A 15,299-nucleotide genomic window follows, 5' to 3' on the forward strand; every position below is an offset into this window, starting at 1 on the left:
GATAGGCTTTCTGCTTAATATTTTAAGAATAAAACTATACTTTAAGTGCAAAAGGATAAGGAAATAAAGCCTACCTCCTATCTGAGCAGAGAAATCGAAACAAACTTGAAGTCCTACCACCCATCCCCAAAGGGCCAACAATGTAAGAAGGGCTGAGATCCCCGTCCCCGAGGCAATAGAAAACAGGAAGTGGAGAGAAGCAGGAAGTAGCTCAAGCAGCATGGAAAGGCCATGGGTTCATCCTTTATTCCTCCCTGATTCTTTGTAACCCCCTCCTTCTTTCCTTCCTCTTCTCTGCCTCTTCCACCCCTATCTTCTCGTCACGCTTTCCTCTGATGCTGCAGTGGATCTTTGATATCCTGCACTGAATCTGCTACAGCAATTCAACAACCTCTTCTGCTCTGAGGTCCGGCACCAGGGGGAGGTGTGAGTCCTGGCAGGGAATCAAGGGAGTGGAAGGGAAGCACAGTAAAGGCTTCTTGTTATTCCCAGCTCTGACTTTCATCTCCCTGAGGAATCAGATGATTTTAGTCTTGAAAAACGCACTAGCTGACGGCCGCCCTCAAACAAAAAAATCAAGTTTTTATCACAGAAAAAAGAATTTGCATACATGTCCTTTAGTAAGTCAAAGTATATACAACTATTCGGCCGGCACAGTCCATTTGATTATTCTAACCGGTGGCTTATTTGCTCGTGCAGATGTCATGAAAAGTTACAAAATGCTTTCACTCCTCCCTCCTTCCCTATCTTCCTCGTCCTTGCTAGTGAATTGGTCACCCTGCGTGTGGACCTTGCAGGGCACTGACCTGAAAAAATATATATCTCTTTTACAGATCTTCTCAACTTGTTTGGATCCCGGCTGTGTAACAACAAATTTTCACCTATACACCTGCTTTGTGCATAGCAGATACCCACTGAACGCTTGTAGAATTGAAAGAACCCCCATCCCGGATCTCACGAAAATCTTACATCAAATTCATACACGTATCAAATAATTCCTAAGCTATATCAAAAATACCATAATGATAGCTGTCAAGGTCCAATCAGGAAAACGGGAGCCACTCTGGGTATATAAAACAGAAGGAATTTAATACCTTAAGTAGATGATAGAAGCTGAGAAGCAGAACTCAACATGGTGGTGCAAGAGATTGGCAAGAGCAGGAAGCTGCTGCCTCTCTGAGGCTGGAAGATTGGAGAGAAAGGTGGCATCTGAGTCCAAAGTCAAAGTCATAGGAGGCAATAAGAATCATGGCAGCCCAGTGGGTTCTGGAGGCATGGGAGAGACATAGTGCACAGTGATGGATTGTTGGCTTCGTTAATGTTAACACTGCGTGTGGGGGTGCCTGGGTGGCTCAGTTGGGTAAGTGTCCAACTTCAGATCAGGTCATGATCTCACCATTGGCGAGTTCAAGTCCCACACTGGGTTCTCTGCTGTCAGTACAGAGCCTGCTTTGGCTCCTCTGTCTGTGTTGCTCTCTGCCCCTCCCTCTCCCTTTCTCTCTCTCTCTCAAAAACAAACAAACATTAAAATATTAACATTCAGTGTGGAGTAAATTCAGGAAAAAGCACTGTTGTTCCTGACACATTAAACCACGAGTGCTCAATGCATTTTTATGTCATGCACATACTTATATACACGTATATCACATATCAGGATGACCCAGGAGTCCCGAACAAGCCCAAATGCAAAATCGAGAAGAGGGGCATTTGAAATGACTTCAAATAATTTTAGAGTTATTTCTCTCCAGGGTTGCCTAGCAGTCAAAAAAGATTACTCTATGCACATGTGATGTTGTTGGAATCATAAAACTGAATCAAAGGCAGCGAACTATTTAATCTTCATCCTCTTTAGAATAGCAAAGTTTGGCAGGCCTGGGAACCCGACAGCCTACAGAATGCATATTTCCCACCGAGCCACTTTGCCCAGCCTTCTTACCAGTTCTGCAAGCTTATGGTGTCTGGCTTGTGGCTAGACCACAATTCTGACAGCAACTGGCAAGTGGGGGCTGTGCCAGCCTGACTTCACCATGATGATATCCCAGTTGGGTTACCGGTCTCAACAGGCTGATGTCCAAGCCAGCCCATTCCTCCAACCTGCTCGGTCTGCTGGCTAAAATAATTGGCTGACATTAAGCGAGGGACTAAAGACCAAAGGATTATTTTAGGCACCAGGAGACTAATTTCACAGTACCGGCTGCTCCTAAGTAAGCACCTTCGACTATGTCACGTACAGGGAGGCAAGATTTGGGAGCCAGACAGATCTAGCTCCAAATCCCAGTTCTTTTGCTTACTAGTCACATGGCACTGGGAATTTCAAGTCTCATCTGTAAAATGGAAGAAACGAGGTTAAGGTTAAAGACGTGGTCCACATGGAAACCCAGGACTCTGTAACAGAGGGTATGCGTTCAACCAATGACCCTACTGCCACTGTGAATGTTAAGTAAAAAAGAATCATTGATAATAATGATAATCCAGCGGCTCAATCGATTCAGCATCCAACTCTTGACTTTGGCTCGGGTCATGATCTCACGGTTCGTGAGTGGGAGCCCCGCATTGGCAGTGCAGAGGCTGCTTGGGATTTTCTCTCTCTCTTTCTCGCTCTCTGCCCACCGGCCACCCCGCTCGTGTCCACTCTCTGTCTTTCAAAATGAATAATAAATAAAAGCTTTAAAATAAATAAATATTAATAATGGTAATCCAGGAAGGAGATAGTTTACAAGATGAAATATTGGCTCAGCCACTGAGATAAAATTACAGTGCAAATGGCCCAGTCAGTTGTCCGTGTGTGTTTAATTGCTGTGCGCTTTCCTCGCTGGGGACAAAACTGTTCCCTAGGCTCCTGATAGGGCAACTGACACCCAAGACTAGGTTTCCTGCCCTTGCCGATAGAGGTCCTGGTCCGTGAGGTCAGCGGCCCCTGCAAAGGAACATTCCACACTGGTTCAATAAATAGGAAGTCATTAGCAATTGCATTGCCCCTGATCTCATTGTTACTGAGAAAAACCAGTCCTCAGAACATTTTACTTTGGAGGTGCAGCTTGCTCTGTAATGGCTGTAAATGACACGGATGTCCTCCTATTTGCAACAGGACTTAGGTGGAGATGGTAAGACTGCTGTTTTGCCAATGCCATCCTCTCTAGCTCCAAAATCTAAATATTTCCCTCCCTGTCTTTGTCCTTAGCCTACTGGTATTTCTTCCACTACCTGAGTACTTTCACACACACGTGAGTCGCTCCCCACGAAAGGAGACACACTGAATCATTTGTAGCACGGCATGCAACAGGCCAGCCCCCAAAACGTGATACCCATCCATGACATGATTTGAAGGATTTTGTTATTTCAAAATTTGAGAAATCTGTGCACGAGGAGAGTCCAAAAATCCAAGCAACTGCTTTTCTCTCAGGGGGCATGTTGACATGTTCGGCAACAATTTCCCAAACACGATGTGATGTTTGAAGTTCTTTTCTATCTAGACAATGTGTGTGGTTTGAAAATCACATTGGTGCAGTATGTGTTCTGAGACTGGCTTCGTGTTAGGTGACCAGAAATAAAAAAAAAAGCACGTCCTTAAAAATTCCCTCTTCCAATGCCTATCTTCTGCAATCAAGGGGGTTCGTGCATTCCAACTTTACATTTTTTTTGCTCTAACGCCCTGTGTGGCCTTGCTCAGTTTAGATTTGAACCCAGTTCAAAAAAGCATAAGTCCAGGGAAGCATTGTGCAAGAGCCATGTTTACGCTGCATTGCACATTCTTAGCAACACTCGCCGTTTCGTCCATAAACATCAATCTAAATTTTATGAGATTACCAATCAACTTCTCAGAAGATATGACAAATTTAAAGGCAAAAGTAGAGAAAATACTAAATAAAGAAATGCCTCCCCCAAAGTTTATATGAGACAATGAGCAGGATGCATTGATCAAATCAGCGAAGCAAACATTTGTGGAGTGTCTACTTTGGGCATTTCACTGTTGCTAGGTGCTCAGAGGAACACAAAAGTGAGCAAGACTCCAGGCCTTCGCTCAGAAAAAATCATATTGTAGTAATGAGGCCTTTGTTCCCCCCGAGGCTTTATCGCATCCAACTTCAAATTATCAGTCAGTAGGAAAATCACCGTATGGTCTCTACTGGGCACTATAAGAAATTTATCTCGGAGAGCACAGTACAACTGATGAACTGATGAATTCCGTTCCAAATGATCTTATTAAGTTTTTAATTTTTTTTTTTTTTTTACATTTCTTTATTTTTGAGAGACAGAGAGAGACAAAGCGTGAGTAGGGGAGGGACAGAGACAGAGGGAGACACAGAATCTGAGGCAGGCTCCAGGCCCCGAGCTGTCAGCACAGAGCCCGACTTGGGGCTCAAACCCACGAACCGTGAGATCACGACCTGAGCTGAAGTCAGACGCGTAACCGGCTGAGCCACCCAGGCGCCCCGTGATCTTATTAAGTTTTAAAGATGGGTAAAAGAAGTATATTTTTGTTAAATAGTTCCTCAAATTTCTTTATATTTACCAGTGGAAATTTTACCACTGTAATGACAAAAGCTAGCGCTTATTGAGTGGTTACTACGTGTCTGGCATTGACTGACCTCTAAGCATTTTATATGTGATCATTTTTTTTGTTCCCAGAATAGCCTTTGAAATAGGGTTCCAGTTATCTATTGCTATGTAACTAACCAACTTAAACTTAATGGTGTGAAAGAACAACCATTTGTGCTCACAGATTCTGTGGATCGGGAATTCAGACAGGGCATAGGAAACTAGACTTGTTTCAAAACCGAGGACTTGTTTTGACTCCACAGTGTCTAAGACCTCATCTGGGAAGATTTGAACAGCTGGAGGTGTCCTGACCAACTGGTTGAGGGCTGGAATCACCTGGATGCTTCTCTCCACACCACACAGGTCCGCTACCCACTGGAATGATTTGAAGAGTGGACCCATGAAAAACTGTGGATTGGGGAACCTAGACTCATGTGATATCTCCCACAGCCTGGGGGTCCTCACAAAATGGCAACTTCAAAGTCCTTGAACTTCTTACATGGCAGCTCTGGATTCCAAGAGCATGAGTTCTGGTGAGCAAGGCAGAAACTAAAGCACTATGTATCACCTAGCCGTGGGAACATTGCTTCCACCATATCCCATGGGGCAGAGCAGTTGTTATCTGCTTCAGAGTCAGAGGGAGGGGACATAGACTTGCCTCTGGATGGAAGAAGCGTCAAACAGTTTGTGGCCACATTTTTAAAATGCTACAGATTGTTGTTATTACCTGCATTCTACAGATGGGGAAAATGAGTCACGGAGATGCAAAGTAGCATGTCCAAGACCTATTAATCTAACCCTCCCAGGTACTATTTGGTCCTCACGGGCACTCAGCAATATAATCCACATTCCTTGTTTTTATTTCCATTCTCTTCTCGCGTTCTCCCTCAAATTCACTCTAATCAAGTTTCATCCACCATTGTTCTCATCAAGGTCACTGATGACCGAAATCTTGCTCTACCCAACAGCCACTTCTCCCGTCCTCATCTTATGGCACTAGGAGACTCATTAATTGTTCCTTCTTTCCAGAGTGCTTTTCTCTTTGGGGTCACACTCTCTTGCTCCCCATCGTACTCCCTGGTGGCTCTTTCTCTCTCTAAACACGCTCCTTTAGGGAATCTCCTCCAGTGCCTTGATTCAAAACTCCTGATTTGACATTGCAATCCCAATCTTTCTCTAATTTCCATGTGTGTGTGTTCATTTGGTTGTTCAATGTGCATCACAAACTTAACTTGCCCCAGGAGCACATCTGACTTCCCATCCCCCAAACCTCGTCAGCTTTAGTCAGAAAAATCACCATAGAGTACGGAACACTCCAAAGGTGACGGGAGGGGGAAGAAGCCTTGGCTTCCCCAACACCGTGCTTTGCCATTGGTGGGGCATGGTGAGAGCCATGAGGCATAAATGGAGCCATGAGTGTCGTTTACGTAGAGGAGCTCCATGACTCGCTTTCACAAAGCACCAGTCCTCACAGAGCTTGCTACTTTCACTCCAGGAGACTTCCCTACACATAATGGAAGACGGATATTTTATTCAGGGGCATATTTTTGAAACTGATTCCGTGTCCAGAGAAACGGTGAGCGTGGAGGAGACAGAGGGAGAAAAGGAGGCCAGCTAAGTGACCTCAGACCTTTTACCCTATCATCCCAGACATAGATGTAATATGAGGACACAGTGTCAGTCTCAGGGTCTTAGCAACTGAAATAGGGCCTGTCCTCACCGGAAATAGAGCTGGACGAACCAAGGGGCAGTGAGGTGTCTCTACTCCTCTTCCAGGGAAGCCTATGGTTAGGTTACCCCTTGCTTTACTTTTGATCCCTTGTGGACCACAGGGTCCTCCTCAGCTGTTTCTCTCTGCTCTTCTTTCTAGCTAAGCTTGCCCTGTTTGCACATGGTCCACTATGCCAGTCAACCTTTAATCAACCCTCAAAGAGAGAAATCTGATTGGTTGCTAGACACCCAGGGGTTGGCTGACCTTGAGTCAGATGCATTTATCTGTGGGCAGTGAGAGTGGGGTCACCTGAGCTGGCAAGATCTATGAGCTGCTGGGGCATTTCCCAGTGACAGGGACTGTTTTCTAGTAAATTGCAACCCATTGCAGACTGTGCCACTGCAGACGGCAAAGGAGAAAGCTCATGTTTTCCTGATAACACTCCCTGAGAATAACCTTACACGTGATGATTAGTGAAAATTAAAGAACCAGGAATCAAATACACTGGACTGAAAGCATGCCTCCTCTGAGGCAGAGGAGGAAGGCGGAGGGAGCAAAGACAGAGCACTGAAATGAAAGGGGAAGAAAAGAAAATGTGGCAATCAGAGGAAAAGAACAGAATTCACCAAATGTCTCCCCGAACATGTGTACACATATGAGACCCGTAGATCAGTAGGGTAAGAACGATTTTTAGAGAAACAAAAAGGCAAAAAGGGGGTGGGGGGGGAATATTAGTTGGACTGCAGCCAGTTTTCCAGCTCCAGACATCTGGAGCCAAGACAAGGAAAGGTGAGGAGTAGTCCTCTGCTGGTGCCCTTGCCTCCTTGGGAGCTGGTTACTCGGGATATTTACATTAAATTAACGTGGCTGGCTATGGCTGTGTTCAGCACTTGGATACGCGGTTAAATAATCAGTGTGGTTTGGCTGCTGGTTTCTTTACTGTGGTTAAATAATTGGTGTTGTCTTGGTTGCTAGCTACTTTAAAAATGTGTATGTGCACTTGTTCCCCTTTTTTTCTTTCTCTTGAGCAATTTTGACAAGCCCTTGGCAGAAAAGCGGCTGCCCAGCTCTTAAAGGGATGTGTGTTCTCCTTGTCATTTACATTTCCCCCAGATGCTTTCCAAGGATTTGAGAATCTTAAAGACTTTCCTTTCTGGGATGTAGATGAAGCACTCTCTGTTAGGAAGGAATTCAGTTCACTTCTTTTGTTTCTGGAATAGAGATAAGGCGGAGCCTAAGGGCATCTGTGGTTTTCCAGAAATGCGCCCCCTTCTTCTAAGGATAATTCACAGGGTTCTCAGATCCACCAGAAGAATAGGGAAAGATCATTATGGTGACTACTGGATAAAACAACCCCATGTCCAGGCATTTACCCCTGTGCTATTCGTTGCCGGACCTCTAAATTCTGGAATGATCCTAGTAGGTGCTCCCTATCTGTTGACTGAAAACAATTAACAGCGAATATCCATACTTTAAGACCGCGTGACTTCTATTCCAGAAAGTTGCTCTATTTAGTCATTTTGTTGGTGTAGTTCATAATTATCAAACTACCACAAACTGCTGTGCCCTGAGACCACAGAAGACCCTCTCTTCTCCAGATGGCTCTGTCCCTTCTCGTATCCTCAAACCTATCTCTGACTCCAGGCAAATAATGATCAGGGCAATTAATCCTCTCTGGGCAGCAAACTGACTGAGACAGCTGCAGCAGAGACAGCACAAGTCCAGGGACAGACTTCCACCTAACACACACAACAGACATTAACTACGTGTGCACATAAATCGTGGATAAAGGCCAAGTCTTCAACTGCTCCTCAGAAACCCGCAAGGGTCTCAGGCGATGAGACCTCAGTACGAGACCTCAGTACGTACCTCGGCCCGATGAGGTTTGAAGTCAAATACAGAGAGGAAACTGGTATTTCTGAGTGGGAAGGTGGTGAGGTAAGAGCAAAGTTTGTTTCCTCAAAAATATCTTACAAACATGACAATTCACCTCTAACAGAAGTCCAGAACATACGTCGTCTATCAGTTATTCAGGGGTCACTCAGATACAACATTTTGAGATTTTTTTTTTTCCTGCTCTGTCTTGAGGTGGGATGGGGGAGGAGGGAAAGAGAAGATCCTAAGATTTTAAGAGGATTCTTCAGAATCCATTGATTTCAGCATTTGAGGAAGAAGTCTTTCCCTTTACAAACGGTACTCTTTAGCGCTTTTTTTTGGCAACTACCCTTCACATGGAGGAAAACTGTCACAAAAGGCAAGCCTTTAAGCAGTCATGTGGTGCTATGGAAACAAGGTGGGGTGATGGCCAAGGGTGACCACCTTGGGAGATCGCTTTCTGGGTGTTCTGGCCTCTTAAGTGGGTAGTGTTGGATCACTTGACCTTTTTGAACTTAAATGTCTTCAGTCTTTGCCTCGAGACTTTTCTGAAGACTTAATAATGTCTGTCTTACACATAATAAGAGAAATTACAATGAAGGCTGCAGTGGAAGGATCCAAAAGTTCAGTAACATGTTGTGTCAGTGATAATGTGCAAAGACAAACACTCCCATATGCTGGCAGAGCTTTGAGGAAGAACAACGGATCCGTCACAATTTAGAATGAATCTCTTCTTTGACTCAGTAATTCCATTCCTAAAGATGGTTCCTCTAGCTGTATTAAAGTACTAATAAAATGACAAATGCGTCAGGTTATTCACCATCACGCTAAAATACAAAAGGACTGGAATTTAAACGTTCCTAAATGAGAAACGGGTTAAATAATGTATGGTACATCCCCAAATGGAGTATTATGCACTCATCCAAAAGATAAGCAAGTAATATGTCAGCACTTAATGAAGTGATATGGAACGGTGTCTAAAATATACTTTTAAGTGAAAAAAAAAATAAGGCTAATTTCATTGTTTCAAAAACATATGTACAGAGTGCCTGGGTGGCTCAGTTTGTTGAGTGACTGACTTGATTGTGGCTCGGGTCATGATCTCACGGTCATGAGATTGAGCCCCAGATCAGGTCTGCACTGAGTGTGGAGCCTGCTTTGGACTCAATCTCTCCCCCTCTCTCTGCTCTTCCCCCACTCACTCTCTCTCTCTCTCTCTCTCAAAACAAATAAACATTAGAAAGATACGCATTTACATATATATGCAGTATTTCTGAGAATGCATATAAGAAACTGATCATGGTGGTTGACGGAAGTGGGTGCCCAGATGCAGAGATGAGTAGAAGCTTTTTGGACACCTTGCACTTTTTACAACCTTGCATGCTTTACTATGTATGTGCATATATTTTCTATACAAAAAAAATACACTTAAGGGGCACCTGGGTGGCTCAGCCGGTTAAGCATTTAGCTCTTGGCTTCAGCTCAGGTCATGATCTCACAGTTGGCAGGATTGAGCCCCGCATCAGGCTCTGAGCTGACAGCACAGAGCCTGCTTGGGATTCTCTCTCTCTCTCTCTCTCTCTCTCTCTCTCTCCTTCTCTCCTTTTTGCACTGTCTCTCAAAATAAATAAATAAATAAATAAATAAATAAATAAATAAACTTAAAAAATACATTTAGAAATTCTTAAGTAAAATAAACTATAAAGCAAACCAAAAAAAAAAAAAAAAAAGTGAAACGAGCTTGGGTAATTCAATGCATGCCCATGCATGAAGCAAAGATATAAAGGATAAAGCCACCTCTCACAAAGTTCCCTAATGCAAAGTTCCCATTGGCACAGAGAGCTGACCCAGGTGAGAGCCCAAGAAATACTTCTGAGACGGATAACTCAACTATATGAATGATTACGTCAATATAAATCGTTAATCATTTGGGGAGATGTGCACAACTTATGGGTTTAAATCACATGTATGGCCTCACTTTAATTTTTTTTTTCATGGACAGAAAACGAATACTAATTATGGAAGCTTTAAGTAATGAAGCTGTAAATGAAAAGATTTGCTTTAAGATGCCTTCTAGGTTAAAACAGAGTGCTTCCCAGGAGGTTTCAGGAGAGTGAAACTATCCTGTGTGACACCATCATGGTAAATACATAGCGTCATGCATTTATCAAAACCCACAGAATGCACACCACAAAGAGCGAACCCCAGTGTAAACTCAGAGCTTTCTTTAGTAATAATGTGCCAACACTGGTTCATCAACTGTAACAACTAGCATTGTATTACAAACATAATAAAAGATGTCGATAAGAAGGCAAATTAAACCTGAGGGAGGGGAGAAGGGAACGTGGAAACTTGGAACTTTGCAAGCAATTTTTCTATAAGTCTAGAAGTGTACTTTTAAAAAATAAGGTCTATTAATGACAAAAAGGAAGAAGGGAGAAAGGAGGGGGCGTTGGGAAAAAGGGAGGGAAGAAAGAAAGGCAGAAGAACAAAGTTGGAAGACTTTTAAAAAGGCTTCAGCCTTCTGGCACGTCCAGTAGGCACTCATTAAATATCTGTTGGCTTCAACTGAATGAAATTCAGTGAGAAATGAGCAGGTGAATGTGAAACCAGATTTAAAATGTAGGAAGAGTGTGAATTCATTAGTGATGTGTTTGGTAAAGTCCTGGGATACACATTTCATTGGAAAAGAATTAGGTGGCTGGAATCTTTATGAATCGTTAAGATCATACATTTGTTTCCCAAGACACTTTATGACAATTATGCATTTCCAGCAATGAAGATGTAAGCAATTCTAATGCATGTCCCCCCAAACTGCTTGACAGGTATTAATCACACACTCACAAATCCTACTAGCTCATTGATAGATATACATATTTTTGTTGTCGACAGCTACAGGATTTTTAAAAAGCTGATTTTTAAGACAGTTCATAAGTTCTGTTCCAAATTATGGTATTTTTATTTAGAGAACAGTTTATCCAGGTTTATGAAACGATAGGAAAAAGTTTCTTCCTGATTTCAATAGCGAAAAAAACAGATTTTTGAACCAAAGTCTGGCGTGGCTTTGAGACATTCTATAATACCCATTGTAGAATTGGCCCCAATTATTTTCGAACTTAAGGCGTGACGGGCGAATGCGTACAAGGTGCTATCTTGGAAAAGTTACTCTTTGTAGGAAGCTACAAGTCTGCCAGCTGCAAGGCGGAGAGAAGGTGTGCCTAAGGCGGTCCATATAGAACTTGCTATTTCAGAGAGTGTGAAAGTCAAGTTTCCTGAGAATTGGAGCTCCTGCTGGTTTTTTGGGATTTCCTCTCGTTATTAGATGTTGAAACCCGGCCAGGATCTTGATCTCTGGAGTCCCAACGCAGTGGTGTGGGGCGCGTCTTCTGCCCCTTACGGAACGGCGGTTCCGTCCACGCCTCCCACGTGTCAGGAAAGGCTGGGTTGTGTTGCCAGTTTCCATCCTGGATCATTAACAACATTCTTTGAAGAATCAAAAGTTTGTTTCTTACATTTCTATTCCTTTTCCCACCGTGGTGAATCCTTAAAGTCCTGCACCTAACAACGTAATCAACTTTAAAACCAAAGAAAATGACTAGTAGCAATATATAGTACAGAGCTTTTTCAATTATCTGCGGTGAAAGGCCAGATTACTGTTTCTATTGCAGATACTTTGGTAAAAGAGAATAAAAATAAGTTACTAGAAAAATGAGATTTTTATTAGATTCAACAGACATAAAATGACATTTCCAAGTTGCAGTATCCGGATGCTTACTCCTAAGCTGCCATGGGCCATTGAGGACCAGTCCACGGACCAGCGCCAACCTACAACCCTCCCCCCACCCCCTGCAAAGGGACAAGGGCACATGACCCAGACCCAGTGAAGTTCCAGGGCTTTGCCTTGAACGTTTTGGGGGGAAAAGGTCATTATTTCTATCGCAACTGCCAAAAATACATAACATTCACATTTTAGCTAGACTAGTGAGTGTTCAAGCAGGATTTCATCGTTTTCTCATTTTCTTTCATCTGACTACTAGTTAATTTAAACATCTTTGCACTTGCCTGCTGTCATTTGGATATACAGCCCTATCAATCATCTGTTTGTGTCTTCCCTCATTTTCTCTTAGACTTTTTCCTAGAAGTTTGTAAGAGCTCTTTGCTTATTAGAGAATTAGTCTTTTGTCATCCACTCTATCAATACTCTTGCCAGATCTGTGGGTCTATTAACTTTGTCTCTGGTACTTCCACATACAACTACTTAATTTTGTATGTAGTCGAATAGGTATGTTTTTCTTCCACGTCTTCTGATTTTCCAGCCTTGGTTATCATAAGGGTCTTTCTAATTCTAGGTTATATACATCATGGCCAAGATTTTCTTATTTGTTTGCTTTATATTTAACTTTTTACCTGGAATTTTTTTTCTACATTTCCTTCTACCTAGGTTACTAGCTTTGCCAGCATCGTTTACTTAAGAGACTTTCCCTGCTGATTAAAGCATAACCTCTGTGAGGTTAATATATGACCAAGATGATGGCTTAATTAGCCTTAATAATTCAATCAACATGGGAATATCATTTTACACTTTAAAACTTCAGAACCGTATCATTCTCTTTAGGCTTTCCGGGCCTCTGTCGTAGAAGCGACGTGGACTCGTTCTGAGATGGTTGATTTAGAAAACAAAAAGGTCTAACTTTTCATCATTCAACCCATCAAATATTTCATTGACTGCGATGTGGATTAATGGGATGTGGGATGTAAGGAGAACAGAAGAGTCCAGAGAGATCTCCGGCCCAAACAGTTGAACATGATGGAAATTGTGTGTGATTATCTCTTGTAACACCATAAACCACCTCCAAAGCTAGTGGCTTACAACAGCAGTCTTTGTTGTTTGTTGTGATTCTTTGAGCTGAGTGGGCTAAACTGCACTGTCACCTGTACTGATCCAGTGCAGGGTCAGGTGAAGAAAATGTTTCTAGGGCACAGAGTTGAGCAGGAGGCACTCTTTCTTGAAGTCCCTGCAATACCACTAACGTATAGTTTGCAAATATCTCCTCCCACTCCATAGGTTTCAGCCGGATGTTAGTTAAAGCGAGGTGAAGATCCAGCCCAGAAAGCAGGTGGAGAATATAGGAGATTTTGCTGGGAACAGGTCGAGAGTAGAAGTGGGGTATTTTCAGGTGGACAGGTGCTCATGATGAAAATTAAATCAATTTAAGAGATGTTCCAAGTGATATGGGGATTAGTGGCTGGGTGATGAGGGACAGCTGGGAGGTCTGGTGATTATTACTGAAAAGCTGGATGTGAGACACGGTGTACTCATGGTCTCGGGAGCTTATGGGGGTGGGGTGTTCATTTATTCTCCTATCTCATCAGAGCCTCCTTCTGAGGCTTGGTCTCTTGGACGGCTGATTGCTCCACAGGCCTGGAACGCCATCAGTCTGGGGTGGAGATATCCCCAGAGAAGACAAAACTCTTGGCCCCCCTTAAATCCCACTGAGAGCAAAATTAAGGCCAAGATGGGCAAGTTTTGCAAACCACAACAATCAGCCCACCGACCTCTCGAGTAGTGCTTCTCAAAGTTTGCTCCCCAGACAAGCACCAGCAGTAGCAACCCTTGAGAACTTGTTAGAAATGCAGATTCTCAGGTCCCACAAGCCCTACTGGATCAGGAACTCCAGGAGCTGGGTTTTAACAAGGGCAACCTGCAAGTCTCATGCTCACGAAGATTTGAGACCCACCATTCTAAAGGAACTCAACAAACATTAGTTTAAAAATGCAGATGAGGGGCGCCTGGGTGGCGCAGTCGGTTAAGCGTCCGACTTCAGCCAGGTCACGATCTCGCGGTCCGTGAGTTCGAGCCCGGCGTCAGGCTCTGGGCTGATGGCTCAGAGCCTGGAGCCTGTTTCCGATTCTGTGTCTCCCTCTCTCTCTCTGCCCCTCCCCCGTTCATGCTCTGTGTCTCTCTGTCCCAAAAATAAATAAAACGTTGAAAAAAAAATTAAAAAAAAATGCAGATGAATGTTGACCTTGTCCTTATGCCCCTAAAATCACAGAACATTAAAGATGAAAAGATTTGATTTCAAGCGTCTAACGTGGCCTTGAGCCTCCCATGTGAAAGATTCACGTCTCAGAGAGAGTGAGATTTGCCCAAGTCCTCTTGGCAGAACTGAGACAACAACTCCAAATAACAACAAGCCCGGGGCCTGAGTAATGGGTGTTTTCATGGGCCACACAGTGGCAGCTTTTCTATTAGAAACACACATACATACATACATATAGATAGACGATAGATACTGTGTTTTCTACTATTCAAATCAGAGCAACATGGTCTGCCTTAACTCAACCTGCTTCTTTTAAAGTGCTTTGTTTTGTTTTGTTTTTTTAGGGGGGAGGCGGACAAGGGGATTGCCGAGGTGCAGCTTCCCAAGGCAGACAGCCTCTGAGGAATGCAGCCGTCTCCCCAGGAACGGGAGGGTTCTTTTGCAGCCTGATAAATCTTCCTACGCTGAGGCTCTGTTCTGACTTTTGCCATTTCTAATTCACGCGGCCTCAGGGGAGAGGCGGACGGCCGAACTTTGCGCGCACTGGAGCCCCGGCTCCCTCTGCTTTTGGAGAGGAGATTTAGCCTTAATTTTTGTGACAGATGGAGTTGATAGTCTCTCCACGGAAAGGGGAGGAAAAAAGCGCCAGTTTTTGACAGGCCGCAGAAGCCCGGTGCCTCTGGTGGTTGAAGGCTGCGTTGCGCCACAGTTAAGGTAGTTTGCAAACTCCCGCGCCTGGATTGCAGAGGCTGCTGTACCCAGGCGGCTTCCCTTAACCGAGGGACGGATTGAAACCCACTCTAATAGAAACCTTGCTGCATGCCAGTTTATCCCCTTCCTTTATGACTGCGGCCATATGGTGCTGCTCAACATTCCTAAAGATTTTTAATGCTGTAATTATTTTTTCGTCGCCGTCCGAGTTAGAAACTTATATGCCTCAAAGAAATTAATTTGATTGATCGGATTTATGTCTTGCAACTGACACGGCTCCCCGGCTCAAGAACCGTACCTGCCAGGTCGGCAAAGAGGGACCCTGTGGTTGGGGCGGGGCCCTTGTAAATATCTCACGGGCAGTCTCCTACCTGAAGTGTGGGCCTCTTGTGTGCGTTTGAGTTTTGTTTCGTTTTTCTTCA

The sequence above is a fragment of the Herpailurus yagouaroundi genome, unplaced genomic scaffold (assembly GCF_014898765.1).
Source record: "Herpailurus yagouaroundi ecotype Mexico unplaced genomic scaffold, PumYag 201, whole genome shotgun sequence".
Classification (NCBI taxonomy): domain Eukaryota; kingdom Metazoa; phylum Chordata; class Mammalia; order Carnivora; family Felidae; genus Herpailurus; species Herpailurus yagouaroundi.